Below are 25395 nucleotides of genomic sequence, written 5' to 3'. Positions count from 1 at the left end.
GCTGTTCATTTATGGTGAATCATAATTAAAGGGAACTGAAGCACTATCTGAAATTCACTTCCTCTTGGGCAACAGAAAGACTGCCTGAACTCCTTCCCCTTTTGGCTGCCTATGCTGCTCTTTTGAAAGAGCACCATTATAGCAGTGTAACAGTGCTGTATTTACAGCATTGCTGCTTCAGCTTCCTCAAGCAGCGAGCTCTTGAGTTACTGATGAGAAGGGTATGTGACGACAGAAGGTAAGCTGGACTTTCTGTGCAGGAAGGAGTTTAGGAGGGTTACGTGACTAGTGAATTTTGAGTTTTTCATACGTACACAAACACAGACGTGTTCCCCACTTCCTCAGCCCGGTCTGTTCTGCCCTCATGATCAGCAGAGAGGGAAGCCAGCAGAAGAAGTACCCAAATGAGAAAAGGTGTATTTCTGATGAGCAGTTGAGATGAACTTGAGATGGATGTAAACATTTCTAGCATTTGGGACTATGTAAAATTCAGGTCTGGGTCAGAACACATTGTGATTTGCACCCATTTCTTACAATAAGGACACAAGGTTAAGCCAAAACTGATCAGCAGACACTGAATGATCCCAGGCGGAGCCTTAAAGTTGGTAAGAGGTGGAAACAAAGGTCAGGCTTCTGATCCTTCCTAGACCAAGGTAAACCGCCACTTACTTGGTAATTAAAGGCATATCATTCTGAACCTTGGGCTAGGGAGAAGTTTTGATCATGTAGAAAGCACCTCGGAGGGAACAGCAACAAGCATTGGCTATCCAAAACCCAGCATCTTCATGGCAGATGTAAATCAACTTGGAGAAATCATCAGCTCTTCTTTGGTCTCAGCCTCAGGGAAAAAAGCATGCAGAAGCTGGGCTAGATAATTCAGGACAGAATCACAAAGGTCAAGCAGCAAAATGGAATCCAATTAGCAAGAGAGTTTAAAGTAACAAGTAGTTTTTCTATCACTACTTAGCAACAAGAGGGAGACCCAAGTAACTCCAGTGAGGAAGAAAGGCTATTGACAGTTCATGGCTAGAGTCCCAGTGTGTTTCATACCTTTTGTGCATGTTATTGCTTCAGACAAATACTGCAATCAATGTTAGTGATGGGGGGGGCGGGGGGGTGTGAGATCACAAAACTATAACAAAGACTAGATCAGAAGATCCTTCAGATAGTGTTCAAGTCAGTTGGGCTAGATGAATGTAACCGTAGGGTAATTGCTCCAGCCAGTTATTTAACCACAAAAGCTCTAGGCATCACCTCACCTGGCTTCTGGGATGTTACAGAGCCCAGAGATCATACTTGGAAGTCTGGAAAAGTGCAGACGTAGTTCCTGATTTTAAAAGGGAAAAAAAGGAGGAGCCAGGGATTACAGATTGTTCAGTTTAACTTCAATTCCCGGAAAAATACTGGAACAAACAATCAAACTTCGGTAAGCACCTAAAACAAAACAAAGAGATGAATAATGGCCAGCAGAGATTTGTCAAAAACAAATTGTGGAAAACGGGTCAAATTTCCTTTCATGACAGAATAAAAACAACTCCTTGATAAGGGAGAAGCAATAGTAGTGCTGTATTTTGACGGTGGTGAGGCTTTCGTCACAGTGCAACATGATACTCCTCACCAAATTAATTGAGGGAACCTTTAGTAGATGGAGCTGGTCTAGGCTGATGCAATACTGACTGGAGAACCACACAGAGAATAGTTATTACTTATGCTAAAAAAGGGAAAGATGGATCAAGAAAAGTTGCTTGGGAGTCTAAACTGCTTGGATCAGTTTGATTTAAGGGAGTTAGGACCAGCTTGTACAATGGAATAGAGAATATCGTGACATGATCTTAAGGTCACTTCCAACCCAAACCATTCTATGATTCTGTACTTGAAAATAGACTGATGCCATGAAAACCACTCCTTCTTTACTTAGTTAACAGACTTTGTCCACAGAGAACGAGGGAGATAGGGTTACCACTGTCAAATATGTGAAAGGTGGCCGGGAACAAAAGGCTATAATTGTTCTCCATATCCACGATGGAGAGGACAAGTAATGAGCTTAAGTTACAAAAAAGGAGGCTGAGGTTGGGTGTTAGAAAGCAGCAAGCAGTAAGGATAATGACACACAGAAGTATCTGAGGAGGGTGTGGAATCACCATCCTATGTTTAGGAAGAGGTTAGACAAACATTTGCCAAGAGTGATGTAAGCACAACGATGTTGCCTTGGGACATGAGTCCAGACTAAGTGATCTTTGGAGACCCTTTTCAGCCATAAAAATCCCTGATTCTCTCCTGGCTGCTGGAGGAAGCAAGACCAATGTGGTGGGGCATTGCAGGTGCTCCATGTTTGTGGTTTATAATGCTCTCATTTGCAAGGGAGAGCCAAGAGCACTCCTGCAGGAGCTGTGTGCGCTGCTTTCTGGTTCCAAGGAAAAAGGTTGCAGTGGCAGATAAAGTCACCAAAGACATCCTAGGATTATGAGATTACAGTCCTGTGTGTGTTACCTTGCATTTAAATGTCTATAGTCCTTACATGATGATGATATGTGACGCTAACCTTGAAAGCATTGATCAGGATAAGACAGTCTGTGATACTGAAACTCTGTCACTATGACTATTCTGAGGATTGCCTGCTGATCGCAGCCTCCTACAGAGCCAAGCAGAGCTGGATGTCCTCCTCTATATAATTCAAGACTTCTTGCTTCCATTTTGGTGGGAAGCTGAGGCCAGCTCAGGCCGCAGCCCTGGCACCAGTGACACAGCTGGCACTAGCAGTGCTAAAGCTGCCACAGTCGCTCACACTCTGGGGAACAGAAATGCAAGCAGTTGTTTTTTATTTGGAGTCCCCACAGGCCATTAGGGACAGAGCTTGCTAAAGAGCATTTGCTGCAAGCACTTCCAAAAATGTGTGTTTCTCTAGGAATTCAGTGGAAGGTAAGTGGAAAAGAATACAGGCAGGAAGGACAGAAATACTCTTTCTCTTAACTTTTTCAGTTTCTAAAGGCAGCTTTTACAAACATCAATATATAAATAGACAAGAAAGAAGACATTTTAAAGAGGTGGATAACCCTATGTCCCTTGAAAAAAAACCCACAGCAGAGAGACAAACACTGAGGTCCTTTAACTCTGTGTCACAATTTATAGCAGGCTTCCAATTGTGAAATCTCTCAGCGATGTGGGACAGAGGAAAATAAACAGACAACGGGATGGGAAATGCAGACAAGATGAAATGACACCATGTTGTAATCCTCATGGGAAATCTCTATATAGTTTACCAAAATACTGTGCTGGTGAGCAGTTAGGGGGCCAGAAGAGCTATATAAACCGAGCCACTAGAGGTCTGTAACCATTCCATGCAGTTTCCATAGTGAGCATCAGCTTTGGGAGGGGACTGTTTCTGTCCACCATCTTCTAAATGATCCCTTTAATATTCTGTCCAGAGCTGTTTGCATAAAAAATACACACAAATGGAAGTTTTCCAGTGCTTGCTCCTGTTCCTATGGCAGTACATCAAGGGCAACAACAATACAGAGTTTTAATTAATTTAGGAGAAGGAATTCCCACTTGCAGTGGTCTTAACCCAGCAGAGGTTAGAGGGAAGGTGCCAATTGTAAGAGCAAAGGTGCCCAAAGTGGCATGGATTTGTGGGTTGTTGGGCTTTTCTTCCACTGCTAAGTTGTTCAGAAGGGGAGTTAAACAGTAAATGTCACCTGAGCTTCAGAAAGCATAGGGGTTTATATATAACCAACAATTTGTAAGTGTGCATGAACCATCCAGCTGCAAGAAACCTCAGCAAAAACTAGGTGTACAGTCTTGTGAAAAGAAACCTCTCTGACAGACTCGTATTTCCCAGCCAGGTCAAGGTTGGAGAACACCGTTTCAGCCCTTCTCTTGAGCGTCCATGCCCACAAAGACCAGCAAAGGCAGCAAGACCTGCCAAAGGGAAAGCTGGGGAGGATCTTGCCTCCACCTGCAGCCTTCCAACTTCCTGTAAATCACAGGAGCAGGGGGGACAAAGTGATTGGGAAGAACTAAGAATTACCAACTTACACATAGCGGAGCGCAGGCAAAAGTCCTTGGACAGAGCTAACAACAAATAAAAGAGGCAAGGCCTTTTGGGAGCCAGCAAGGGGCTGGCCACCAGGGCACCTGGGCTTTGTAGAATGCCTTAAAAACCGTAAGGAAAGGAAAGAGAGGAAGCTGTTGATTTTGCTTGAGCTAGAAATCACCATGATAGTAAGTCTGGAATGGGAGATCTTAGAGAGGTCAGCAGAGAGTGAAAAAGTGTACTACTTGCCCATCAAAAAATGCATCATCTTTGAGTGGGAATAGTAAAGGAGAAAAGATGACACCTGAAGCAAAATATGATGGAATTCTGCTGAATCAGAAATTAAATGAACCCATTTCTTCAGATAATGTCTTCAAAAATACTTTTTTTTCCTCATACAAACGTTTTAAAATAATGTTTCACTCATATCAATGGCAAAGCTCCTGTTGCTGTCTCCTTAAACACCTGCAGAATATTAAAGGTGAAGTTAGTTTAAGCATCTGTTATGCTTTTTTCCGGTATGCCCTTAGTTTCTGATTCATATGCAGCTTCCCTAGCCTGGCCTGCATCTTTCTCAACACGGTGGAAGTGACCCACACGATCCTTTGTGTAATTCCTGCAGGCATGCTCCCAACAGACAGCCCTGAGACAGCAGAGCTCTGCTGAAGCTGATCTTAACATGTTGAACCCTGTGGCCAGTACGTAGCTCAATGTAAAGTGCCAGATACTTCCAGGGTTGAATCTGCCTACCTGAAACTGCAGTGAAGACATTTTTGCCTTGGGCAAAACAGGAACCTGGGGCTCATGCCCAACTAGGGCAAGGCATTGATTTGTTTACTGCTCTGTAAAACAGGCACTAATTAGAAAATCAGATGAAAAAAAGGACTTGCTCCAATCTGAAGGCCTTGGCTGCTGCATCTGAATCATATTCGCAGAAATCCACTGCACAAATTGACTCAGAAATTGCTTCCTACCTGCAGCCTCTCTCATCTTTGAACTCCAGGTGACACCATCCCAACAGCACAGAACTTTAGGGCTCTGACACATGAGAAGGGATCTTTACATTATAACATCTTAGAGCCAACCTTGTGGGTTTTAGCTGGAACCATGCATGCTCTTCCCAGCACCGCACATGGTAAACATTCTTACCTACACAGAGACCTCTGTGTGTCCATTCATTCAGACACACCATCTGTGCCCACACTGGGGCTCACACCAGCCCACGTGTGTGTACATGTGGTTTCTCATCATATATGTTTTCACTGAAAGAGGAAGGTGAGGAAGAATAGGCCTTTTCATTTCTAGGAAGGCCCTGAACCATCATGTTGCATATAGATCTGGAAAACGGAAGTGCTGCCAGTTGGAGGACAGTTTAGGGGCTCTGAAGAGGATGGCCTCCTCATCCTGGCATAATTTAATTTCTCTGTTTACTGGATATTGCCCCATTAAATCACTTGCAGCATGGCCAAAGACAGGCTACATAAGGCCTAATTGCACTCCCTTATGAAACTCAGTAGGAAAACCCTTGACACCTTCAGACTCGTGTTTTGGGGTTTGTCATGTATCGTATGTTTCCTTGGGAGTTACGTTTTTTCATGGTCTCTTGCAAGAGTTCAGTCCCTCTGCTAAGACATAATGAGGGCTTTCTCATATCCTGTCAGTCAGACCCCACAACTGGTCAGTGTGGTCCTCCATATAGCATACCCTTGGGCTGCAGGGTTTGGCAGAAGACTTGCCAAAGGCCCAGCTCACACTAGAGCTAGCCTGTCGCGCAAAGCCAGCACGTGAGAGGACAGCACAAAAGCCATGATCAGGTAGGACCCATGTGCTGTAACAGAGGGAATGGGGTAAGTCGCAGCCTCAAGGTGCTTCCAGAAGGAGGTGAGGCAATGCCTGCTGGGGACACCGCTTTTGAGATAAGAGATCTTTAAATCTGTTACTTAAAAAGCTTAATTTTTAGTATCTTGCAGTCAGCATGTTCTTTTGGCACAGCTGCCCCCCATCATTGCACTTCTGACGTTATCTGAGTTTGCCATTACAGTTCTAGGGAGAGTCTTTGGGCTATTTGCTTCATAGCTGGAGCTTAGAGCCAAAATACTTACCGTAACCTGAGCTTTAAAGGTTCTGCATGTTATTAAGAAAGCAAGCTGCAGCCTGCTCTCTTCCCTTCTTTCTTCAGGGTGGCTAAAGTACTGAAAATACAACACACGCACACTGTCTTATAGCTGGCTTCACAAAAACGTATCTACAGTAGTGCAATTCCTATGTTAGTAACACACTTGAAAGAATGTGTGAAGTCTAGGAAAGTATGCAAAGACTCATACTAGCTCTGTGTTTAATGATACTTGGATACAAGGCTGGCACACAACACAAGTGGTGCGCAACTTCTGGCTTTCCAAGCCAGCCTTTAAGAAGAGTGAAGAGCATTTGCCTCCTGTGTGCCATTTGTCTTGTCAGTAATGTGCTAAAGCAATTCACTCACATACTCACAGTGAGGGCTGGAGTTGGCCCAGTCCCCCTGTGAGCGAGATTAAGGCATTCTGCTTTTTGTGGTCCCTGATAAGGTGGAACTGTGCTATGGATGGCTGGGGTTTTTCTCAGGGGCATCATTGGGAAGGGCAGGCTGGTATCTACACTGTGAACTTCCATACCTTAAAACATCAGAAAGTTTTTTGGTTTACCTTAAATTTGAGTTTTCTGGGGGAGGAAAAGAATCCTGATAGGATTTTATTTTTAATGCATAAGTACAGTGTTCCAAGAAGTATTTTTACCTGTAAGACAGCAACTGGCACTCTCGGGTAGATCCTCAAATTAGATTACCTTTTCATGAAATCACTGCTTTTCCTCTACCCTTACCATCCTCCTTTGCAACCCCAGAAAAGCTCAGGGTGGTACATTCCTGATGGCTGCTGTAAAACAGTCATCCAGCAATGGCCAACTTCTTATCTCAGCTGCATTAACGAACACCTTTAAACCACCAGTGCAGTGCAGTAGGTGCTTGTGTGAGCAATATTCAGCCACGTGTTTGTGCTCCAGATACCAGGTTGATTGTGAAGCAGGCGAGTCTCCAAAGCTGGGATAGCATTCCTGTTACCACTTTCCCATTCCAGCTGTCTCAATGAGCTGTTACAAGAGGTGGTAATCAGGTGCTTGAGGAGAGCTTTTGCTCCCTGTTTCCCCTCCACACATGCTCCACACATCTCTCCAAGTGAGGAAAACATTATTACTCGGTGCTTCCTTAAACTCCCCTTTCCTTGACCAATCCTCCAGCAGCTTGCTAGGCTGATTCCCAGGTCCCAGTGCACCGGGGTTATGGCTAAGTGTACAAAATAAAGGCAGAGAAATGAGTGGCAGTATTGCAAAAGTGCATTCTGTTGACTGGACATTTTGTTTCGCAAGGCTGATGAGACAATATGAATCATACTGTTCCTCCCACACAGAAATCCCCTTTTGCTATAGTTATGTCTTGCATACCTAATAGCTTAGTAATCAGCATAAAGCCACTTCTCTGCAAAGCTGGGGAAAACCATATGTCCCAAGTGGCAGAAAGTGGCCAAATGCCACCTTTTCAGCTCTGGGCCCTATACTGACATCTCAGATACTGACACTGGCTAATCATTATCAGAAGTGCCAATGGAAAATTATTGGATGCAGAAAGTGCAGTTACCTCCCCCTTAGACAGCAAAGAATAACTGGAACATCCTGATAATATTTTGGTTACTGCACAGATTTTCACAAGAGCCTTGCTGGGAGGGTGGCAGGGACAGAGCAAAAGCAGAAGAGGTTGTGGGAACATTTAGACCCACCTGCTGCTCCTCACAGGCTGGTTTGATCAGAAGGGCTGGCGATGGAACCACCTCCATCTCCACTGTGGCTCATGCCTGGTGTTCACACCTATCTTAGAAGGGGAGTGAGGGCTTTCTGAAGCAGCCCAGGTACTGGCAGGCTCCGTGTCCTCATGCCCCACAGTGGGTTCAAGGCATACAAAGCAAGCACAGTTTTGCTTACCAGCTGATGGAGCCTTTCCAGTGTCCACCCATCCCAGTCACACGTGAAACCCAGCCATGGGTCACCACTTTGCAAATGGGTGGATGGGAGTGGGACAGCAGGAGCTGAGGAGGAGGAGGTGGTATCTGATGGACAGGTGGCCATGGGTTGCCAGCCAGTTTATCTGGCAACTCCTAGCATGCGTTGCAGTATGCAGCAGAAGTTTTGCATGCTGATCAGCAATGCAATACTGGATAAAGAAGAAAATTATGGCAGCATGTGGGAGAGATTCAGGCTGTGAGGAGGTGGGAAGAGCTGTCTCAGGAAGATCTTATGTGTGCAAGTTACTACAGTGGGAATCTGCCACACTTTCTCTGGAGTGTCTGGGAATATAGGGACTGTGAGTCCTGTGGCTGAAGCTTACAGGTTTAAGTCACTGAATTCAGTGCATTTTCATAGGGTGAGTGTAGTCCAGCAACTTCCAGGGTAGTTTAACAGTGCTCAAAACACTCCTGCAGAACAGGAGTATTTCCAACAGCTCCTTGAAGGCAGGTGAATAAGTGAAGCTGGTGTGACCATGCTGGGGGTGTGTGGGGACTGGTGGGAAGGGTGGCTACAGGGGACACCAGAGAGGTCTGTTGGGGCTCTACAAATCTGCCTTGCCTTGCCCTGTTACTGGCTCTGCTGCACCATCACCACATCAGCCCACTCCCCCTGAGCTCCCAGCCAGGCCAGGCACCCATCAGCCCCGCTGCCTTCCCATCCTCGTCCCACCATGAGAACGCGCATCCAGCTCCCACCTCCCTGGTGCCCACCATTCCCAGCAGCAGCCACGTCCTTTATTTTGGAGCCCTGCACTAATCCCCTGTGCTTTCACACCCCTCAGTTTACAGAATCACAGCAGCTTTCAGCTTGCCATAGCGGAGTGGCCATCAGGTGACCCTGCCTTAGTGTAAATATTTTGCTTTCACTGTAAGGAAACGTGACACACATTTGAGGTGGAACTTATCCAGAGGCTGCAGCCTTGGAAACAAAACACTGGGAAGCCATGGTGGTCTCAAGGTACCAGTGCTGTCAAACACGTTGGACTTACCTCCCACTGTGCTCCAGCGGGTCTTCAAACTGGTGTGCCTCTTAGTGACAGAGGAAGTGCAGCTGGGGATCAGTACCCCAGCAGTGAGAAGCAAGGGTGCCCAAACTTCCCAGGCAGAGTGGCTCGCCTGCCCTGGCACCCTCCTCATGGATGACTGAGCAGTAGCACAACAGCAGGTCTTAGTGGAGAGAGATGAGCACACACACTTTCCAAACTCCCATGTGATTCTGGAGCAAAAATCACTGCATGGTTATGTTTGTTTCTGAAGCCACATGTCTGTATTAGCAGCTATGGGCAAGGTGGCGGCTGCTGCCGAGCTCCTGCTAACGGGCCTCACCTTGCACCAGGGCCAGGCCAGTTCAAGGCCTGGATGGGTTTTAAAAGCTGGCCTCCAGCTGAGGGGTGTTTGCTGTTGATGACACTTGGAATCACCTGCCTCAGTCTGCTTGTCTGTAGCGTGTGCTTAAAAAGGAATAGTGATATGATGCTTAAGGCATGCTATGCAAAGTAGATAGCATTGCATTTTACATCTGATCAATCTTAATTAATGGCATTTCAAAGTACAAAAGGTGCTGGGATTTCATGCATTTGCTGGAGAGAAATAGAATCTCCCAGATTTGACCATTATTTTGCTGAATTATGGATTTGACTTGGCATGACTGGTTACCCTCGAGTGGTGTCTGTTCATTTGGCATTCCTCCCTCATGCACTGAGGTGCTGCAGCAGAGACCAGCAGCTTCCCTAGGACTCAAAGAGCCAGATTATCCAGAACAGGCAAGCTGCACCAAGTAGAAGGTTTGCTTTTGGTAACTATCCAGAAATTAAAGCACTAACTGGTTGAGGTTTTAGGCCATGCCTAGGCCCCGTCCTGATAAACTGCTGTGAGCTTAATTATCAACCTTTGTTTCTCCAGACAGTCAAATTTGTTATGGAGAAGATGCATGTGTGTTGGATTCACTTGTGAAAGGCTCGTCAGTAGATAATTTAAAATCAAATTACAGTGACACAGTCTGCCATTAAGCCAAAACCAGAAGGTTCTCTTTCACAGGACAATGCTCCTCATGCACTGAAATAAAAGCTGAACCGACTGCACAGTGATGCTCACCCAGTCCACAGAACTGCAGGGAGGCAAACTGACTTTTTAGGAAGATCCCCAGTGAATGTTGAACAAGCCCTGACGTTCTCAATGCCGCTGCCCGGAATCGGCGCTTCGCTCCCTGGTACGTGCGGAGACATTTAAACAGCTCTTGCGGGGAGGGTAATTAACCCGTTACTCGGAGCCTGCTGCCGCTGTGCAGCCAAAAGCAGCAGAAAACGCGGGCAATGAAGTAAAAATTCACAGGATTGGAAATCTTCACTGGGTAAAGATGTCTTTGTTTTAAAATAGAAACATGCATATACACATACATACGTATACACACATGTGTACATGCACACCGTCCGTGGGCAGAGGAAGAAACAGCTGTTGCAATCAAAGCATGTGTCACACAATCCTAAACGGGACGTTCTGTTCACAGAGGAACACAATGTAGGAAAAGGGATTAGGTAGGAGACTTCAGAAAACCCCGACGCACTGAGCACACCGTGGTGCTCCGGTGCCTGTAATCCCTCCCTGCTAGTACCAGTGTCTGCATCTGATTCAGAGAAGGGAGGAATGGCTCTTGATGAGAGCTGTCCTGCTGCGTCCATCCAAGGTCCTCACAATACACAACCTTTCGGGCTGCCCACACAGAGCATTAATTCCCCACCTTTTGCTTTGCTCAAACTTGTGTAACCACATTTTGCTAAATAGAGCACTCCTCGTTTCCTACAACCTGTAGACCTATTTTTACTGTTGACCTCCCAGCCTGCCGCAGCTGTTTCAGGATGTTGTGTTCTCTCAGCTAGCAGGCCTATGGGCTAGTCACTGTTACTAGCTGATACTCAGAGCTGCACTGTCATGCTGAGCAGTGAGGCTGTGGAAGGCGTATCTCTGCGCAGTCATGGGGGCCCCACACCTCAGTATGGGGCAGGCTGCTCTGAGGTGTATATACTCAGACTTTTAACTGGAAGCCTCGCTGAAGCCCCTGCTTCAGGACTCAAGCTGGGCTCCTAATTCTTTGAAATCCCTACCAGCAGCAGGTTGGCCACTGCTGTGCCCCGTGAGGCACCTCCGTGCTTGTCTGAAGCACTTGGCACAAGAAAGTTACGGAGAGAGATTCTGTCCGTGGCAGCTGAGAGATGGCCAGTGCTGGGCCAGCAAGGTCTGTGAGCTCACTGCCGCCGGGGATATGAAGTGCTGGGAAAGGGCAAAGGAGCTCCCAGCCATTACAGACAGGCTCAGCTCCCCGCCCTGACGATGACAGACCTGTCTCCCACCACAGACTCTCTGTTTAACAACAGATTAACTGAATTCTTTTGAGCTTTTCTTGTGCTGAAAGGACATTGCCCAAAGCAGCTGAAAGGGCAGCCCACGCATCCAATACGAGCAGCTCTTTTTGATCTGCTTTTCCTTTGACATTGTCTGGGGTGCCCTCCCCCCTGCAATGTAAATTCACTCCTTTTTAATGCAATTGGTTTGGATTTGGGAGGAGGGTAAAGTGCCAGCCACCTAAAAGGCCAACCTGAAGAGTTGCCATCTAAAAGACCAGCTGGTGGAGGGGTGATTTTAACTGACAAAAGGAGGTGTTGAGAACCGTTTGATTATTTGGGGATGGTGTTAGTGTTGGCACAAAGAAAGAGCTCTGGACACAGCAGAAACAGCTAATTCAGCCGAGTACCAAATCTGGTGCCAGCTCTAGATAAACTTTGCTGCTCTTCTTGCAGATTTCATCCAGACTTGTCCCAGTCAGCAGCAGGAACTGCCGCCGGGCACACCTCAGAAGTAAAAACACTCCCGGAGAGACCTGTGATGTGCTTGCTTCAAAGGATGAATCTCTCACCCCGGGTCCAGCTTTGCTGTGCCAGTTCCAAAAATTGGCTTAGTGTTTACACTGTCCTAAATGAGAGCTGGGGCAGCAGCTGGAAACCTCCCCCTTGTTTACAAGTGTTCACGTCTGGTGTTTGGGCTCTGAAAACTACAGATGGGGTGTGTGTGTTTGTGCGTGTGTGAATTGCAGCTCTGGATGCAGCTCAGTGGTCAGAGCCATCTCTGTGTAAATACCTAGGATGAAACACGTGCTTGACTTTCTAAGCACAAAGCTCTCCTCTACTAAGATCTGCATTTCAGGTAGTGTAGGGGAGATACATATGGCATGTGTTTCTGAGGTAGAAAACACGGCAAGTTAGGAACAGTGAGGAAGCATGGCACATTTACTGAGAGGATAGCTGGGAAAGCTCTCTGCTTTCCATCTCTTATCAGCAGAGGAGATGCTTGGGGACTGCACCCATCATTTTCTTTTGCAGAATAATAAGTGAATAGGTTTTAGTCTGTTGCCTGCAGGGAAATGGTTTTGTAATGGAAGGAGCACCCTGCACTAAATCAACAAACAAGAGAATGGCTGTGTTTGTTTTTCCATGCACGGGAGGTGAAGGTGCAATCACGCTGGGGTTTCTTTCACATCCTCTCCACTTGACACAGGGCAGGGGACAGGCACAGACACACACAGAGCTGCACATCTCCGTGGAGGGAGCCTGTAACGGAACAACAAAAGCTTCGGTGTCTGCCTGTCCCCCACCGGCACTGGAGCGGGAGACACGGGACCTGGTGTTCTCCCCCACGCCGTACTTTCAGGAATGCTTTAAGCCAGTACTTGCCACCACAGGGAGCTGCTGTGTTGTTTCATTGCCTGGGTACTTGCTTCTACCCCTCAGCTCTTGTGCAATCACACCGAAGTGCATTGCTGTAGGCAGCTGGACTACAACCAACCGACGATTATAAAAAGGAAGCTTCTTTTTAAGCCCAGCTCTGTTCCCTGCTCCAGTTCACTCTCTTGCACTGGGAGTGATCCTCACGTGCTTCTTTTGGCAGAGATGCTGGCTTACGCGGACAAAGTGTTCACGGCCCTCAGGCCTCAGCCAAGGGATGGCCTGGAGGCAGGGAGGGGGCCTACGGTGTGACCCTAGGCCATCCCTGCCTCCCTGTCTGGGGGCCAGGAGGGGAGAGCAGCAAGCACAGCTGAATTAATCAATCAGAAACACTGATGCTGGTGGAGGTATCTAGTTTACATGCAATTTATATACTCATGGAAATGCACATTAATACAGCTTATTTCACATACAGTGGGTACTTTCGCTTATTGATTGCAAATACAGACCTACCAGTAAAATGTTTGTCTATGCTACATATGCTTTGTGGTATGTCTGAAGGAGTGTGCTCAGCACAGGCACAGACTTGGCGCTGATTTGCAAAAAGAGAGTTATCTAGCCAGAGAGACATAGTTTTTCCTCACTTCAGTTGCATTCCAGAGACAGTCAATTATTTGGAAGTACCTTGTGTGCTTAGTGCACAGGGAGCATTTGCAAAGGCAGGGCAGGAAAGAGTTTATGTTTTGTATCGAAGTATTCCCCTTACCTGTATATTCCTAGCATTTGAACCATTAGGTCAAAACCAGACCTGTGGCAGGAATTAATACTTCAAGAGAGCATATGCTACAGACAGGTAGCCTTCTCCATGTCTAGGACAGCTGATGACAGTTGAATACCCATATGGGCTTATGTTTTTCATCTATATCTCCTCTTGGCCCTCTTTGCTCCTAGGAGCTAAAGAGAGAGGTATTTATGTGTGCATCTGTGTGTGTTCGTATATGTGTCAGGACAGGTACTCCTGTGCTTATACAAGTACTTGTAGACACATGCAGATGTATATGTGCCCATACAGACCCACATTGCTAGTCACGTTTACATCTGTCTATATACATGCCTATCCTGCCATGCAATCAACATACACACAAGTTTGCTGCAACAAGCCAATTGGTTTTTTTTTTCTCTCCTGAATTGGCAAATACTGGAAGCCGCAGGCTAGCTATTGTGGTTACCCTGATTCCCAGGTTTCTTCTCCAGTTGGCGAGTAAGTGGCACTGCAAGTTTCCTAACAACTGGGATGGAGTTTTACACAAATCACCTTCTAGGCATTAGACTTTTCCCAGCAAAGGAAGGGGGTGGGTGTTCAGAGGAGGGAGAGTTGCTCTCTTTGATGTGGGGATTAGTTCACATGTCAGTGTTATCCCCCCCCTTTTTTTTTTAATATGCTGTGATTTATAGAAGGGCGGCTATGAGAGTTAGCCAAGGGGGCACCCACGTGGGGCTTACGGACAGACACCACCTCCCTCCCGCAAGATACCTACGACTAAGCAGCTGGCATCAACAGAAAGGCTCCAATTGCGGAAGAAAAAAAAAGAAAGCATCACAAAAACCTCCCTGTTTTGCCTAACAAATGCTTTCTAAAAATTAGGATGTGCTTTAATGCTTATGGAGCAGGAGCTGGTTTTCCCAGCAGCAGAGGGGGGGGTCCTTTTGCACATCCATAATAAAGAAATTATAAATGCCTTTTTCCTGTTAAAAGGTGTTTGGTCTGTATTTTCCCCTTAGAGCACATATCAGTAGTGAGAACGAGTGTAGCTACAAAAATGATTATGCTTGCTTGAAACGTACTTAGCAATGCAACTGCTCCAGTCAGAGTTTCCATGCTCTCCTGCATGAATCTTTTATCAGTGCTTTATAACAACTTCACTTTTTGGTCAAAAGTTACGTGGTTGTTCTGCAATCCAATCTTATGTCTATTAGTGTTGGAGGAAACGTTCCTGATGCTTTTCATGGGAATTGGATAAGGCTCTGAGTTATTAGGCTACAAGCCATATTCAGAATAGCTTTGCTTAGCATATCTGAATTGTTTAGGCTTACTGCTTTGTGGAGTGGATGGCTGAGGGGCTGGCAAAGGGACAGTGATGGATACAGTAAGAAAGATCTAACTAGCTTTTATTCTAAAACCATCTGTATCAGTATTTTTTCCAAATTTCTATCTGTTTTGGCCCTGGTCAATTCCTCACATTTGCCTTTGTCCAGTTCTCTCCGAATGCAGCTTTGAGACATTCCAGTAAAGCAAACCTGTTCTTTCTTTTGTAAAAAAACCCAGTTTAATTTCCAGTGAGATCAGCTCTTTGAGCTGATTTCTTGCCTGGCTGCACTGGTGTTGAAGGCAGTGGGGTGACAAGACTGTGGCAGCCAACTTCAGAGCGAGCGGCTGTAAAACTCAGCACCCTAAATATGCAGTTTTATGATGTTGCTAGCACAGAGGCAGTGTGGGGTCTTCCTTGGGTGTTTTCCCTAACTCTTCTCCCATCCAGATACCCAAACTCCCACATTCACCTTCGCTGCTGCTTTATGCATGGGCTCCTTTGCTGCCGCGGCACCTAACCTTGAGGGACATACAAAAGCCCAACCACTTCTTTGCCGCTATGTTTCCAGTGGCCTCCTGCAATTCCCCCACTATTCTGCTAAGCATAAAGGGGTTATTGTGTCACCCCCAGGAACCCATGACTGCCACTGACAACCGAAGCGTGACGCACGACGGGACGCGCCCCACACAAGTAGGCTTTGTGTGCGGGGCAGTGCAGTGAAGTGGCCATATTCAAGTGTGGCCTCGCAGTGTGACTTCTCCCACCCCAGCCGGGGCTGCTCCGTGTGCTCTGACCCAAATGCTAATTGCCCTTCTTAAACTCGCCAGGAGAGCACAGACAAAAGCTCCTCTGGCATCTCCTCAAGCCGTGTGGCACCCTGGCCCACGGCTCCTCGGAAGGTACGTGTCGGCAGCACGCTAGCACAGCCGGGCACGGCTCTGCAGAGCGGGGCAGAGAGGAGCGTGAGTTTGGCTCTTACGTGCCTGCATAGCATTGCCTTGACTTGCTGCTTCTCTTTTGTGCCACTGTGACGTGACTGCAAATACAATACTTCTCAGAAACATGCACAACATGTGTTAGGTGCACATGCATCCCCTCCCCTCTGACAGGTAACAGCAGAGCAATTCAGAATGATGTTTCCTTTCACCCCAGCTAGATGCAGGGCTGGGGATGGTGAGGTGTGTGTGCAGAGAGAAAAGGATGACTTAGTGGACTGAGAATGATAACCCTTTCCAGAGCTTGGGAAACATGCCACATATGCTTCTGGCAAGGAAGGGTATTTCAGAGACATGGCACATGCTGCACTACTTACTCTTCTTCGCAGATGGCTGACCAGGGTCAAAAATCAAAACCATTTTCTGCTTGTTTGTTCATGGTCAAAATATTTGACTGAATGAATGTCAAGCAGAATCCTGAAGACGGTACTTCATAGAAGAAAAGACAATTCTGTGATCACCTGTCTCCCCATTTCACTGTGCTTCAGAAATGGAAAATCCTTCTGCATGTCTCCAGGCTGTCATGTTGCAGGGTAGGCAATGCCAGCTGATCACAGGCACAGACATCACCAACTTGTATTTCCTTCTACAAGCATGTTACTGTTGGTGTGCTTAGACCTACTTCCATTCTCATAGGTAGTTTGAATCCCTCCTGAAGGGTTGAATCAGTTTTTCCTTTAAGTAAACAGGCAGTACTGGCTGATTAAACCCCAGTATTTACGTATGTGTTTTGTTAATCCTTTTCGGTGAGAAAAGTCATTCCTGTATTATCCAGGTATGCTCTCGTCTGGGAGAAGCAGGATTTCTCAAGTCTCCTGTTTGGAATGAGCTGGAAATACCCTATTTAAGCAAAGTACATTAAATGCCATATATACTTAAGAACTAGAAATGCCACTTTTCAGTAGCTACAGTTGAGTGTAGAGCCTGACACTAGAACTCAGATTTTATGATTTTGGAGGCTTACAAGTAAGAATTAAACGATGCAATAAAATACAAAGCAACAATTAGCCAGCCAGGCAGGCAGAACAGGCTTACACTTCTGAATGCTTGAGAAGAGAGAATTTGAAAAAGACTGTCGATTTTATTCAATTTTTAAAGTTATGTTGGTAATGATGGCACTGAAACCAGAACAGTATAGATGGACTTTCACTTAAACCCACAAAAATGCATGTATAAGTTGGAGTTCATAACTGGCCTGCCCCCTCACCTCCAAAAAAAAGAACCAAAACTGAAACCAAATGCTCAGTTTGATTATCCAACTGTTTGGCTCAAAGGTGCAATTGGCACATCTTTCTGTGGGCCATGTGAAACCCAGATGAGCGCTGGGCCCTGACAGCAGACACAACTCCCAGGCTCTCCAAAGCTGCAATTCATGACTCATACGCTGTCACACATGTGAAATCCTGTGTGGTATCATCAGGCCAAGAACAAGAACTTTCTGCAGGAGATACCTGCACTCCCTCATGTTGCAGCGATAGGCAAGGAAATGACTGTCACTGGCTATTAGAAACAGCTTTTGAACATTTCTGCTTTTTGTCTGTATTTAATAAAAAATCACTTTCATTTGAGATTCTCCAAAAGCACGTGTTTTCTCTCACAGGTAGGAAGGATAACATTTTGTCACTTTCATTATTTGTGTGATGCATTAAATACCTGCACTATCATTTAGAATCTGGTGATAAAAGGCTCTAGGGAAAATACCTGTTTTCTTTTTTATTCCCTAGTAACAAACACATTGGCAAAGTCCAGTGAAGGTTAAAATTATACTGGATCATAGCTGTATGCCCTGAATATAGGCTTTAAGAGGTGAATTCCATACCCTGCTGAAGCAAGTAACCTTTAGTATGGCTGCTGGGCCAGAGAAAGTGGGGCGACAGCAACATGCATTTGGTTGGAAAGCAGCAGTTCTTTTTTTTTTTCTTCAGGTCTAAATGGCAGCCTTGTCAGACCTTCACCTGGCTTCACTGCTTGTATTTACAGCTTAGGAGAGAGCTCAGAGACTCTGGAAATGCTGCAGCTAAATAGCCACCTTTTTAGCACCCTGCCCAGTGCAAAGCTTCCCTGACACCTGATTAGGAAAACACTGCAGGGGATTCATGGGAAGAGCGGATGGGGTCAAGAGAAAGCATTAAACCTTTGCATGTAACTTTTCATGTGACCGAGCTGCCGGTCCAGGGACCACGGGCTCCATTGGCAGGCAGTGGCTTGTGGAGACCTGGGAATTATTATAGGGGATTGGGAGAGAATGTGAGCAATGCACACAGGGCTCAGGGGAAGGATGAAAGGCAAATGCCACTCAATGAATGAATTCAGAAATACGCATGCAATTTGTGAATGACTTCTTTCCCTTTGCTGAACCTTCTCTTCCTACAGTTGCCAGTGAAAGCCTTGTGGTAGGCTCCCAAAGTTTGGTGCCGAGTCCTTGGCTCTGCCGGCCCACCCCAGATTCCACCACTGCACCGGCACAGGCCCCACGGTGTTCCAGGTGAAAGATGCTACCAGCAGCAAAGAAGAGCACTGTTCTGGCATGCTGTGCACACAGCTCCTTGCCAAGGCACCAGTGAGCCTCTTAACCACAGCTGCCCCTGGGAGGAGAGTGGGGTGCAGCTCTTCCGAATGCGGCAGCTACCCATGGCTGAGTGCAAGGGCAGAAAATTAAGGGATGGCTGAATTGGCAATCTGGACTAAGCAGTGCCAGAACAGCCCACCTCGATTGCTAGCACAGTGGTGGGGGGCTCACCTGCCTCGTGGCTGGCCTCTAAGGTGCCTGCTGCTATCAGAGGGGGTGCACGGGCACGTGCTTCAAAAGCACATGCAGAAGAGTAACTTGCTGGCTCCCCACGGCAAGTAATTTTGGAAATATGGGAGCATTCACCATCTAGAAATGGTGTCCTTGCAGCTCCTCACTTGGCACGGTAGAACCATCTTTTATTATCCTTCGGGGCTGCGGCTGCAAACAAAAAATGCTTTCATTTCACTTTGGCGGCAGCTCAGGTTGTGTGTGCTCTGGCTGCTTCCTTAATTACAGTGGCTGTTGACAACTTCTTCTGATAGAGACCCTCTCTTTGAGCAGCCCTCCCACTCCCCCACTTTTTTTTGCAGTCTGAACACAAACCAGGACAGCTTTCTGTAGAAATAAGCTCACTGTAATGCAGTGATTCCCGCACCACAGTTACACTGTGTTCCTCTCTTCTGTCCTCTCAGTTTGTGCTGCTGCTGTTTATTTCCTCTCTCTGGCTGTAAGGCGTTTTATTTATTAGTGCTGGATTTCCTGTTGCCTGCAGCTGCCTGTACTTTACCAGCTCACTTTGCCATTGGAGTCAGTCCATAGGTTTGTTACCCCACTGACTGAAGCGCTCTAAGCAAGTTTGGTTGGTGGCTATATTAACACCTGAGAGAGAGGGGGACTTGCATGGCAGCCTAGGCATACAAAAACCCTAAACAAACCAAAAGCTGGTATGGGCAGCCCTCACATGCATAGGAGGGGTCCTTTTTCAATGACTTACTGATGAAGAAATTATGCTTGTTTGTATGGCAGGAACACCTCTGGTTTTGTTTGCAAGCACTGCACCACAAGAGGAAGTCAGCTCTCCGAACTGCACATGATCTGCAGGTCTGACAGACACGGGGTTAAAGGTTTGCAATTATTTATATTTCAGACTGTGGGCCACATCGTGGTAGAAACATTGTACGGACTTTCCACACATGAAGTTCATGAATGACTTCCCTAACCTTTTGTGGACATTCAGCATCCTCGTAGTAAACACAAAGATTGCTTACATGGAAAGTGAGATCATGAAGGTGAAAAAAATGTTTTGCTGCTTTGAACGTGATTTCTTTGCTGGAAGGAGGGAGCAGGAATGAACTCTTAATGCTCTGTGTCGTTTACTGGCAAAGCCAGCTGGAAAAGCTCAGTCATCTGCACTGGGGAGAGAAGTGTTTCATCTAATTCTCTGTTGTCCAGTACCAAATTGGTACTATTTTAAGTGGCAAAGAATGAGGTTGAAGCAGCACCTAATGGTAATATTCTCTCTCTTGTGTTTTATGTGTGATGGGCTGCCCTAATTATACCATCTTTTCTTTCTGTTAGGTGGGGATTTGGGGCCTCAAAACTGAGTAATGAGAGTTAAGGGTGAAGTGAATCTCAAAGCATGAAGGCAGCTGTGGCATATTTTACTGTGATGCAGCAGTAGTCCTGTCAGGATGTGATCCTTTCAGATGCTGTTCATGGCTGGTAGTTGCTGGAGAAGCACTGAAGGTGCAGCACCATTAGACACTTTTTCCTTTGTGTCAGAAGTTCGAGAGCTTCCCAGGAACATTAAATAGGGAACAGTCTTCTGATATCTTCCAGGTAAGATGGAAACGGGAGATCCTGAGCATTTGAATGCTGAAAGATCCCAGTGTGTTACCTGCAAGTCAGTGTTTTGACCCCAACATTCTGGCCAAATTCCAGTTCTGCTAATTACATCCTGCCTATGTGAAAATTCCCCTGCGTTTGTACACCACTTTCTTCCCTGCTTGTTTTCAGCAGCTGCATGGAATTGCCAGGTGTGGCGAAGTGCTTGCCATGTTCCACCTCAGGCCTGGCTGCCTTTCAGCAGGGAATGAAATGAGCACTGTGCACAGCATTTGAAGTGAGTCTGGATCCTCTGCAGGGAAGGGTGCTATAGAAGAAGCATACCCAAGGACCAGAGCTGGGGCCTTGTCATAAAAGGTAATGGCATGAAGAGGCCAAAGGTACCAATGCTGGGATACACTGCAGGGTCATAGGAGAGACAGGATGGGGCTGCTGCACTGTGATCTGACTTTTCTCACAGCATCTCTCTCTTACAAGGGCTGGAATAGCTGGTACACACTGATCTGGTTTTGGCTGACTGACCTGAGGTCTGTTTGCACAGTGGGAGAAGCTCTCAGTCCTGCTTACGCCAGCCACTGCCAATACATTTCCAGCTTTTGCACATCTCATTATCAATTGGTGTGGACAAGGTAAGCTAAGGGAAAAGAAATAATTCAAAACCTTTAAATCTATAGATTGGTTTCCTTCTCTTCCACTTCATGACTCATGTGCACATTGCTTTTTGCACAGCCCTGTTGGGAACAACTCTTTTCAACTGACCATTAATCCCTCTAGAAAAAAAACTGACTCATACCACTGGAGAGAAACTGGCTGATGGATTATCCCTCTCTTCTGAAGAGGTGAAAGAGATGACTGCAGCAGTAGTTACAGGACTCTGATAATAAGCAGCAGTAAGAAATGCAAGTCACATACAGAAGGATAATGAAATCACATATATTCACTACAGGAGTGACTTACTGGCTCATCTGTCCAATTTTCTTGTTGGCCAAGCTCTCTTTTCGGTTATGGCATTTTTACCACAGTCCTGCCTGAATATTATATGGAAGCACATTCTGCTTGAATATTACATGGAAGCACGTACAAAAATGTTTGAGGTTGCTCCTGATAGTACACTAACTTCACTGGCAGCAGAGGAAGTAGAACACTCCCAAAGGCAGACAGAGCTGTGACTTGCTTCTTCCCCATTCCCCTCACATCCCTCTCTGATCTTTTCAACACCTTAATCCCATGGGACAGCAGCTATGAGTAGTCTCCCTGTACCTAGGGAAAAAACAAGGTTATCTCAAGGTGTGATGCCAGCATGTTTTCACTATATCCCAGAAGGGGAAGTACAGCAAGCCTTGAAGAGGGACGGAATGTGTGTTTGTGGTGTAAGGTCGAAAGCTTGGACGCAAAGACCTGAACCCTTTTACCACGCTGCCTGTGTGACTTTAGACAAGGCACAACCTTCCTAGTTTATTAGCCCTGTCTTTAAACTGTATTTAGTACTTGCTTCACAGGGCTGAGAAGAAGGGGATTAAGCTTTAATTCATTAATGTTTATAAAACATTTTAAAACTTGGATGGAAATTTCCCAGGTATGCAGAGAGCATTAAAAAGCTTATCTGCCTCTCCATCTGCAAATGGTCCTGCAATGTGAGAGAAATGAGTGAAAACACTTTGGTATTTATGATATTAAAAAACCCCTACCCTCCAGCTTCTCCTCTCTATCCTTGCATGGTTTTTAAAAAAGGGAGAGGCAGCAATGAGAAATTTTAGTCTAAACAGCGTGCAGTTGCTCCCTGGAGACTCAAATGCATCTCAGTGGAATTTTCCCTGCCTTCAGCCTTTTGTGCTTCTGAAAGTTCCTGGAACCAGGCATGTGACTCTAAGAGCAAGAAACACTTCTGTGTCTGAGTGCTCTACCAAATATTTACAAGACATCCACATAAAATGGCTACAAGCAAGTTCAGCAGGGTTTGAGTGAATGGCCAGGAGTGCAGCACTGCCAAGAAAATCTAAACTTTAGTTAAAACAAAATTAATATTTTCTTTTTACAAAGGTCTCTTCAAAGCACAAAACTGGTAACACTGAAGCTGGAGAACTGCTCTTCCCCAAGGTGAAACGTATTAGCTTTTAAAAGTAGCTTATTGAAATGGAGTAGCTTCCTTCCTGTGATGGAAATTTCCTTGTTAAAGGAGAGCCTGAAGCTGCGTGAGCAGGTAGGTAGCTGCAGAGTAGCCTGCTCCATGCCATCCTGTTTGGTGGCTGGGAGTGACATGACACCAGCTGCCACACCCCATCAGCTTCTCACCCTCTTGCACTGCCACAGTAGTAGTATGCAGTACTTTTCAATAGGGGCCACGTGCTCCCCAGGAACTCTCTCATTGCCCAAAGGCTGCCTACAAAACAGCAGATTGCAAACTGCTCACCTCACTGACACAGGTGGACCCTCTGCAACTGATTTTCTTGCTGGATTTCCTAGATCCCCTTCAGCAGTTCTCCAGACCTCCCGTATTTCTGTACAGATTACTCTGCTTTTCAAGAGTTTGCTCTGGGAGGCTTTCCCTGTGACTGCAGAGGACAGAAGAAGCCTCTCAGACCAATGGTGACTGTACATTGGCAGTCAACACTAAGTGAACCCATGGCTTTCCCTTAGGCATGTGAGGCTTGAGAGCCAGGAACAACCTGAACCTGATCACAGCACAGCCAGTAAGTAATGCCTTCAGCAGCCTTGAACGAGTCATATTCTCTACGTCTGTAAGATGAGTAAATAGTTCTGTGGTTTGCTGTCATGTTGTGAATACATTAAAAGCGCTTTGAAGACAGAGGAAGCTAAGCAGCTGTACTGCACACCAATCTTCCCACCGTTTGGATTGCTACCTGTTCTCCTTCCATTCTAAACTGTCAGAGCCTAGCCATTACTAACTCTGTTACATCACCTCTGAAGATTTTCAAGTGAGTTACAGGAATAAGACCTCCCTTAACTACTGCTTGTCAATCAAGCCAGTGAGTGGGTTTATAATTTCTCTTGAAAACCTCATCTGAGGTGAGACCTCATCTGGAATATTGTGTCCAGTCCTGGGCCCCTCAGTTTAAGAAGGACAGGGACCTGCTGGAGAGAGTCCAGCGCAGGGCAACTAAGATGATTAAGGGAGTGGAGCATCTCCCTTATGAGGAAAGACTGAGGGAGCTGGGTCTCTATAGTTTGGAGAAGAGGACATTGAGGGGTGACCTTATTAGTGTATATAAATATATAAAGGGGGAGTGTCACGAGGATGGAGCCAGGCTCTTCTCAGTGGCAAACAATGAAAGGACAAGGGGAAATGGGTACGAACTGGAACACAAGAGGTTCCACTTAAACCTGAGAAGAAACTTCTTCTCAGTGAGGGTGACAGAACACTGGAACAGGCTGCCCAGGGGGGTTGTGGAATCTCCTTCTTTGGAGACATTCAAAACCCGCCTGGACACGTTCCTGTGTAACCTTATCTAGGTGTTCCTGCTCCGGCAGGGGGATTGGACTAGATGATCTTTTGAGGTCCCTTCCAATCTCTAGCATACTGTGATACTGTGATACTGTGAAAAGCAGAAGCAAATATTTCACTATGTTATGGGCTGTGGACACCAAGCACTCTTATGTTTGACTGTTGGTTCCTCCAAATTGGTGAGGTAATGGGGTGAATTAGGAAGGCACATGTGGTCTATGCTTCTTTAGCAGCATGTGTGTTGTTCAGAGGCTTTTATTACAATGTCACTTCAATAAACCTGAACAAAATACAGGATTTTCCTAAGTTCAGAGTTAACCATGGCCGCACACATATGAAGAAGAGCACGTGTTTTTAACTAAGTCTTTAAAGAGACAAAAGAAGAAGAATGCTCACTGTCTGCTTCACTGTATTTTTGAAAACCGATGTTGTCACTCATTCATTTCTTAATGAACGTTTCATTTGTCCCTTCTATAGATAGGATGTATTGCTTGGAGTCTCACCAGTAGTGCTGGGTAAAGCACCATCAAGTAAAGGATTTTTCAAGGTGGTATTCCTCACTCGTATGGTCTGCAGGGCAGGATTGGTTCCTTCCCAGGTTAGATTTGTTTGATCCTTTCCATCTGAAACACACAATACAGACACCTCAATGCTGATACGTCAGAATGATATTACAAAGTTACCGTTTCCTCCAGTGAACCACCACTTGGAAATCCTTTTAATCCACAAAACAAATCAAAGGTAATTACTTCAGTATGAACTAATTCCACAAACTAGCTGAAAATGGATTGACTTACATGCAATGATCCTCTTTCTGGCTATCCTTCCAGTTACCAGTGTCCAGACTCTCCTGATTCTGGCTGGCAAAGTATCTGATGCCTCTCATGCTCTGGAGCCAAACCTTAGACCAGTCCAGGTCTCTCTGCCATTCTTTGGCAGAACTTTCCAAAGGCCATGATATAGTTGCTGAGACCTTTGTATCACACTAATTTTCCAGTAAAACTTTTTTTCTAGTCAGTGCCTATGAAGAGAGAATGGTATGTGCAAGAGGACTGATATTATCTAGGTGTTCCTGCTCCGGCAGGGGGATTGGACTAGATGATCTTTTGAGGTCCCTTCCAATCTCTAACATACTGTGATACTGTGATATTCTCTTATCAGCTTATTTTCTACAGTTCAAATACATTTCCTGGAGTTAAGCAGAGCACATCTTATACCTGTATATTTTCCAACTATTAGCAAAATAATTTGTATTCATAGAAAATACTGTGGTTCTACCCTATATGCTTTACTAACACATAGGCTGAGAGCAGAGCCTGCTTCCTAACCAGTATGAGCTGCTCCTTTTCTAATCTCATCAGTGCCAGGCGTGTAAAGTGCTTTGGGATAAAGTTTTCTATGTAAATAGAGGCTATTATATAATTGTGATGAGACACCTTATGTAGAAAATGGACTGTTATTTGTGAGAGGAGATAATAAAAAAAACCAACATTAAAGCCTTGCTGATCAACCTGCAAGGTGATGAAAAGAACACAGACTGAAGAAATACGCAGTTATCAGGACTAAAATATCCAAGGTAGCAATGAATCATCTGTCAGATCATGTCATGTTCTTATGTTTGCTACCATCAGCTGTACTGCAAGGTGTCCCA

General features: G+C 45.8%; 1 protein-coding gene across 5 annotated transcripts in view; it reads right to left on the bottom strand.

The window, feature by feature from the left end:
- The window catches only part of RAD51B (RAD51 paralog B), a 457491-nt gene that overhangs the window by 5131 nt on the left and 426965 nt on the right, over positions 1-25395 (bottom strand). For 2 of the 5 annotated variants that reach the window (XR_009729580.1, XR_009729581.1), the window contains exons 11-12: positions 23837-24367; positions 21199-23289 (exon numbers count right to left, since the gene is read on the bottom strand). The exons of 1 other annotated variant lie outside the window; for it this stretch is intronic. The gene's annotated coding sequence lies outside the window, so the exon portion shown is untranslated. Of the gene's footprint in view, positions 1-21198; positions 23290-23836; positions 24368-25395 lie in introns of those variants that run through there. 2 more of the 5 variants (XR_009729582.1, XM_061380316.1) reach the window with 2 other exon arrangements.

This window comes from Neopsephotus bourkii, unplaced genomic scaffold, assembly GCF_033783945.1.
Source record: "Neopsephotus bourkii isolate Nb327-2 ecotype Australia unplaced genomic scaffold, CSIRO-AGI_Nbou_v1 NB_1792, whole genome shotgun sequence".
In the NCBI taxonomy this organism is placed as follows: domain Eukaryota; kingdom Metazoa; phylum Chordata; class Aves; order Psittaciformes; family Psittacidae; genus Neopsephotus; species Neopsephotus bourkii.
Note: the sequence above shows the minus strand (reverse complement) of the source record. Positions and strands in the feature narration are given on the sequence as shown.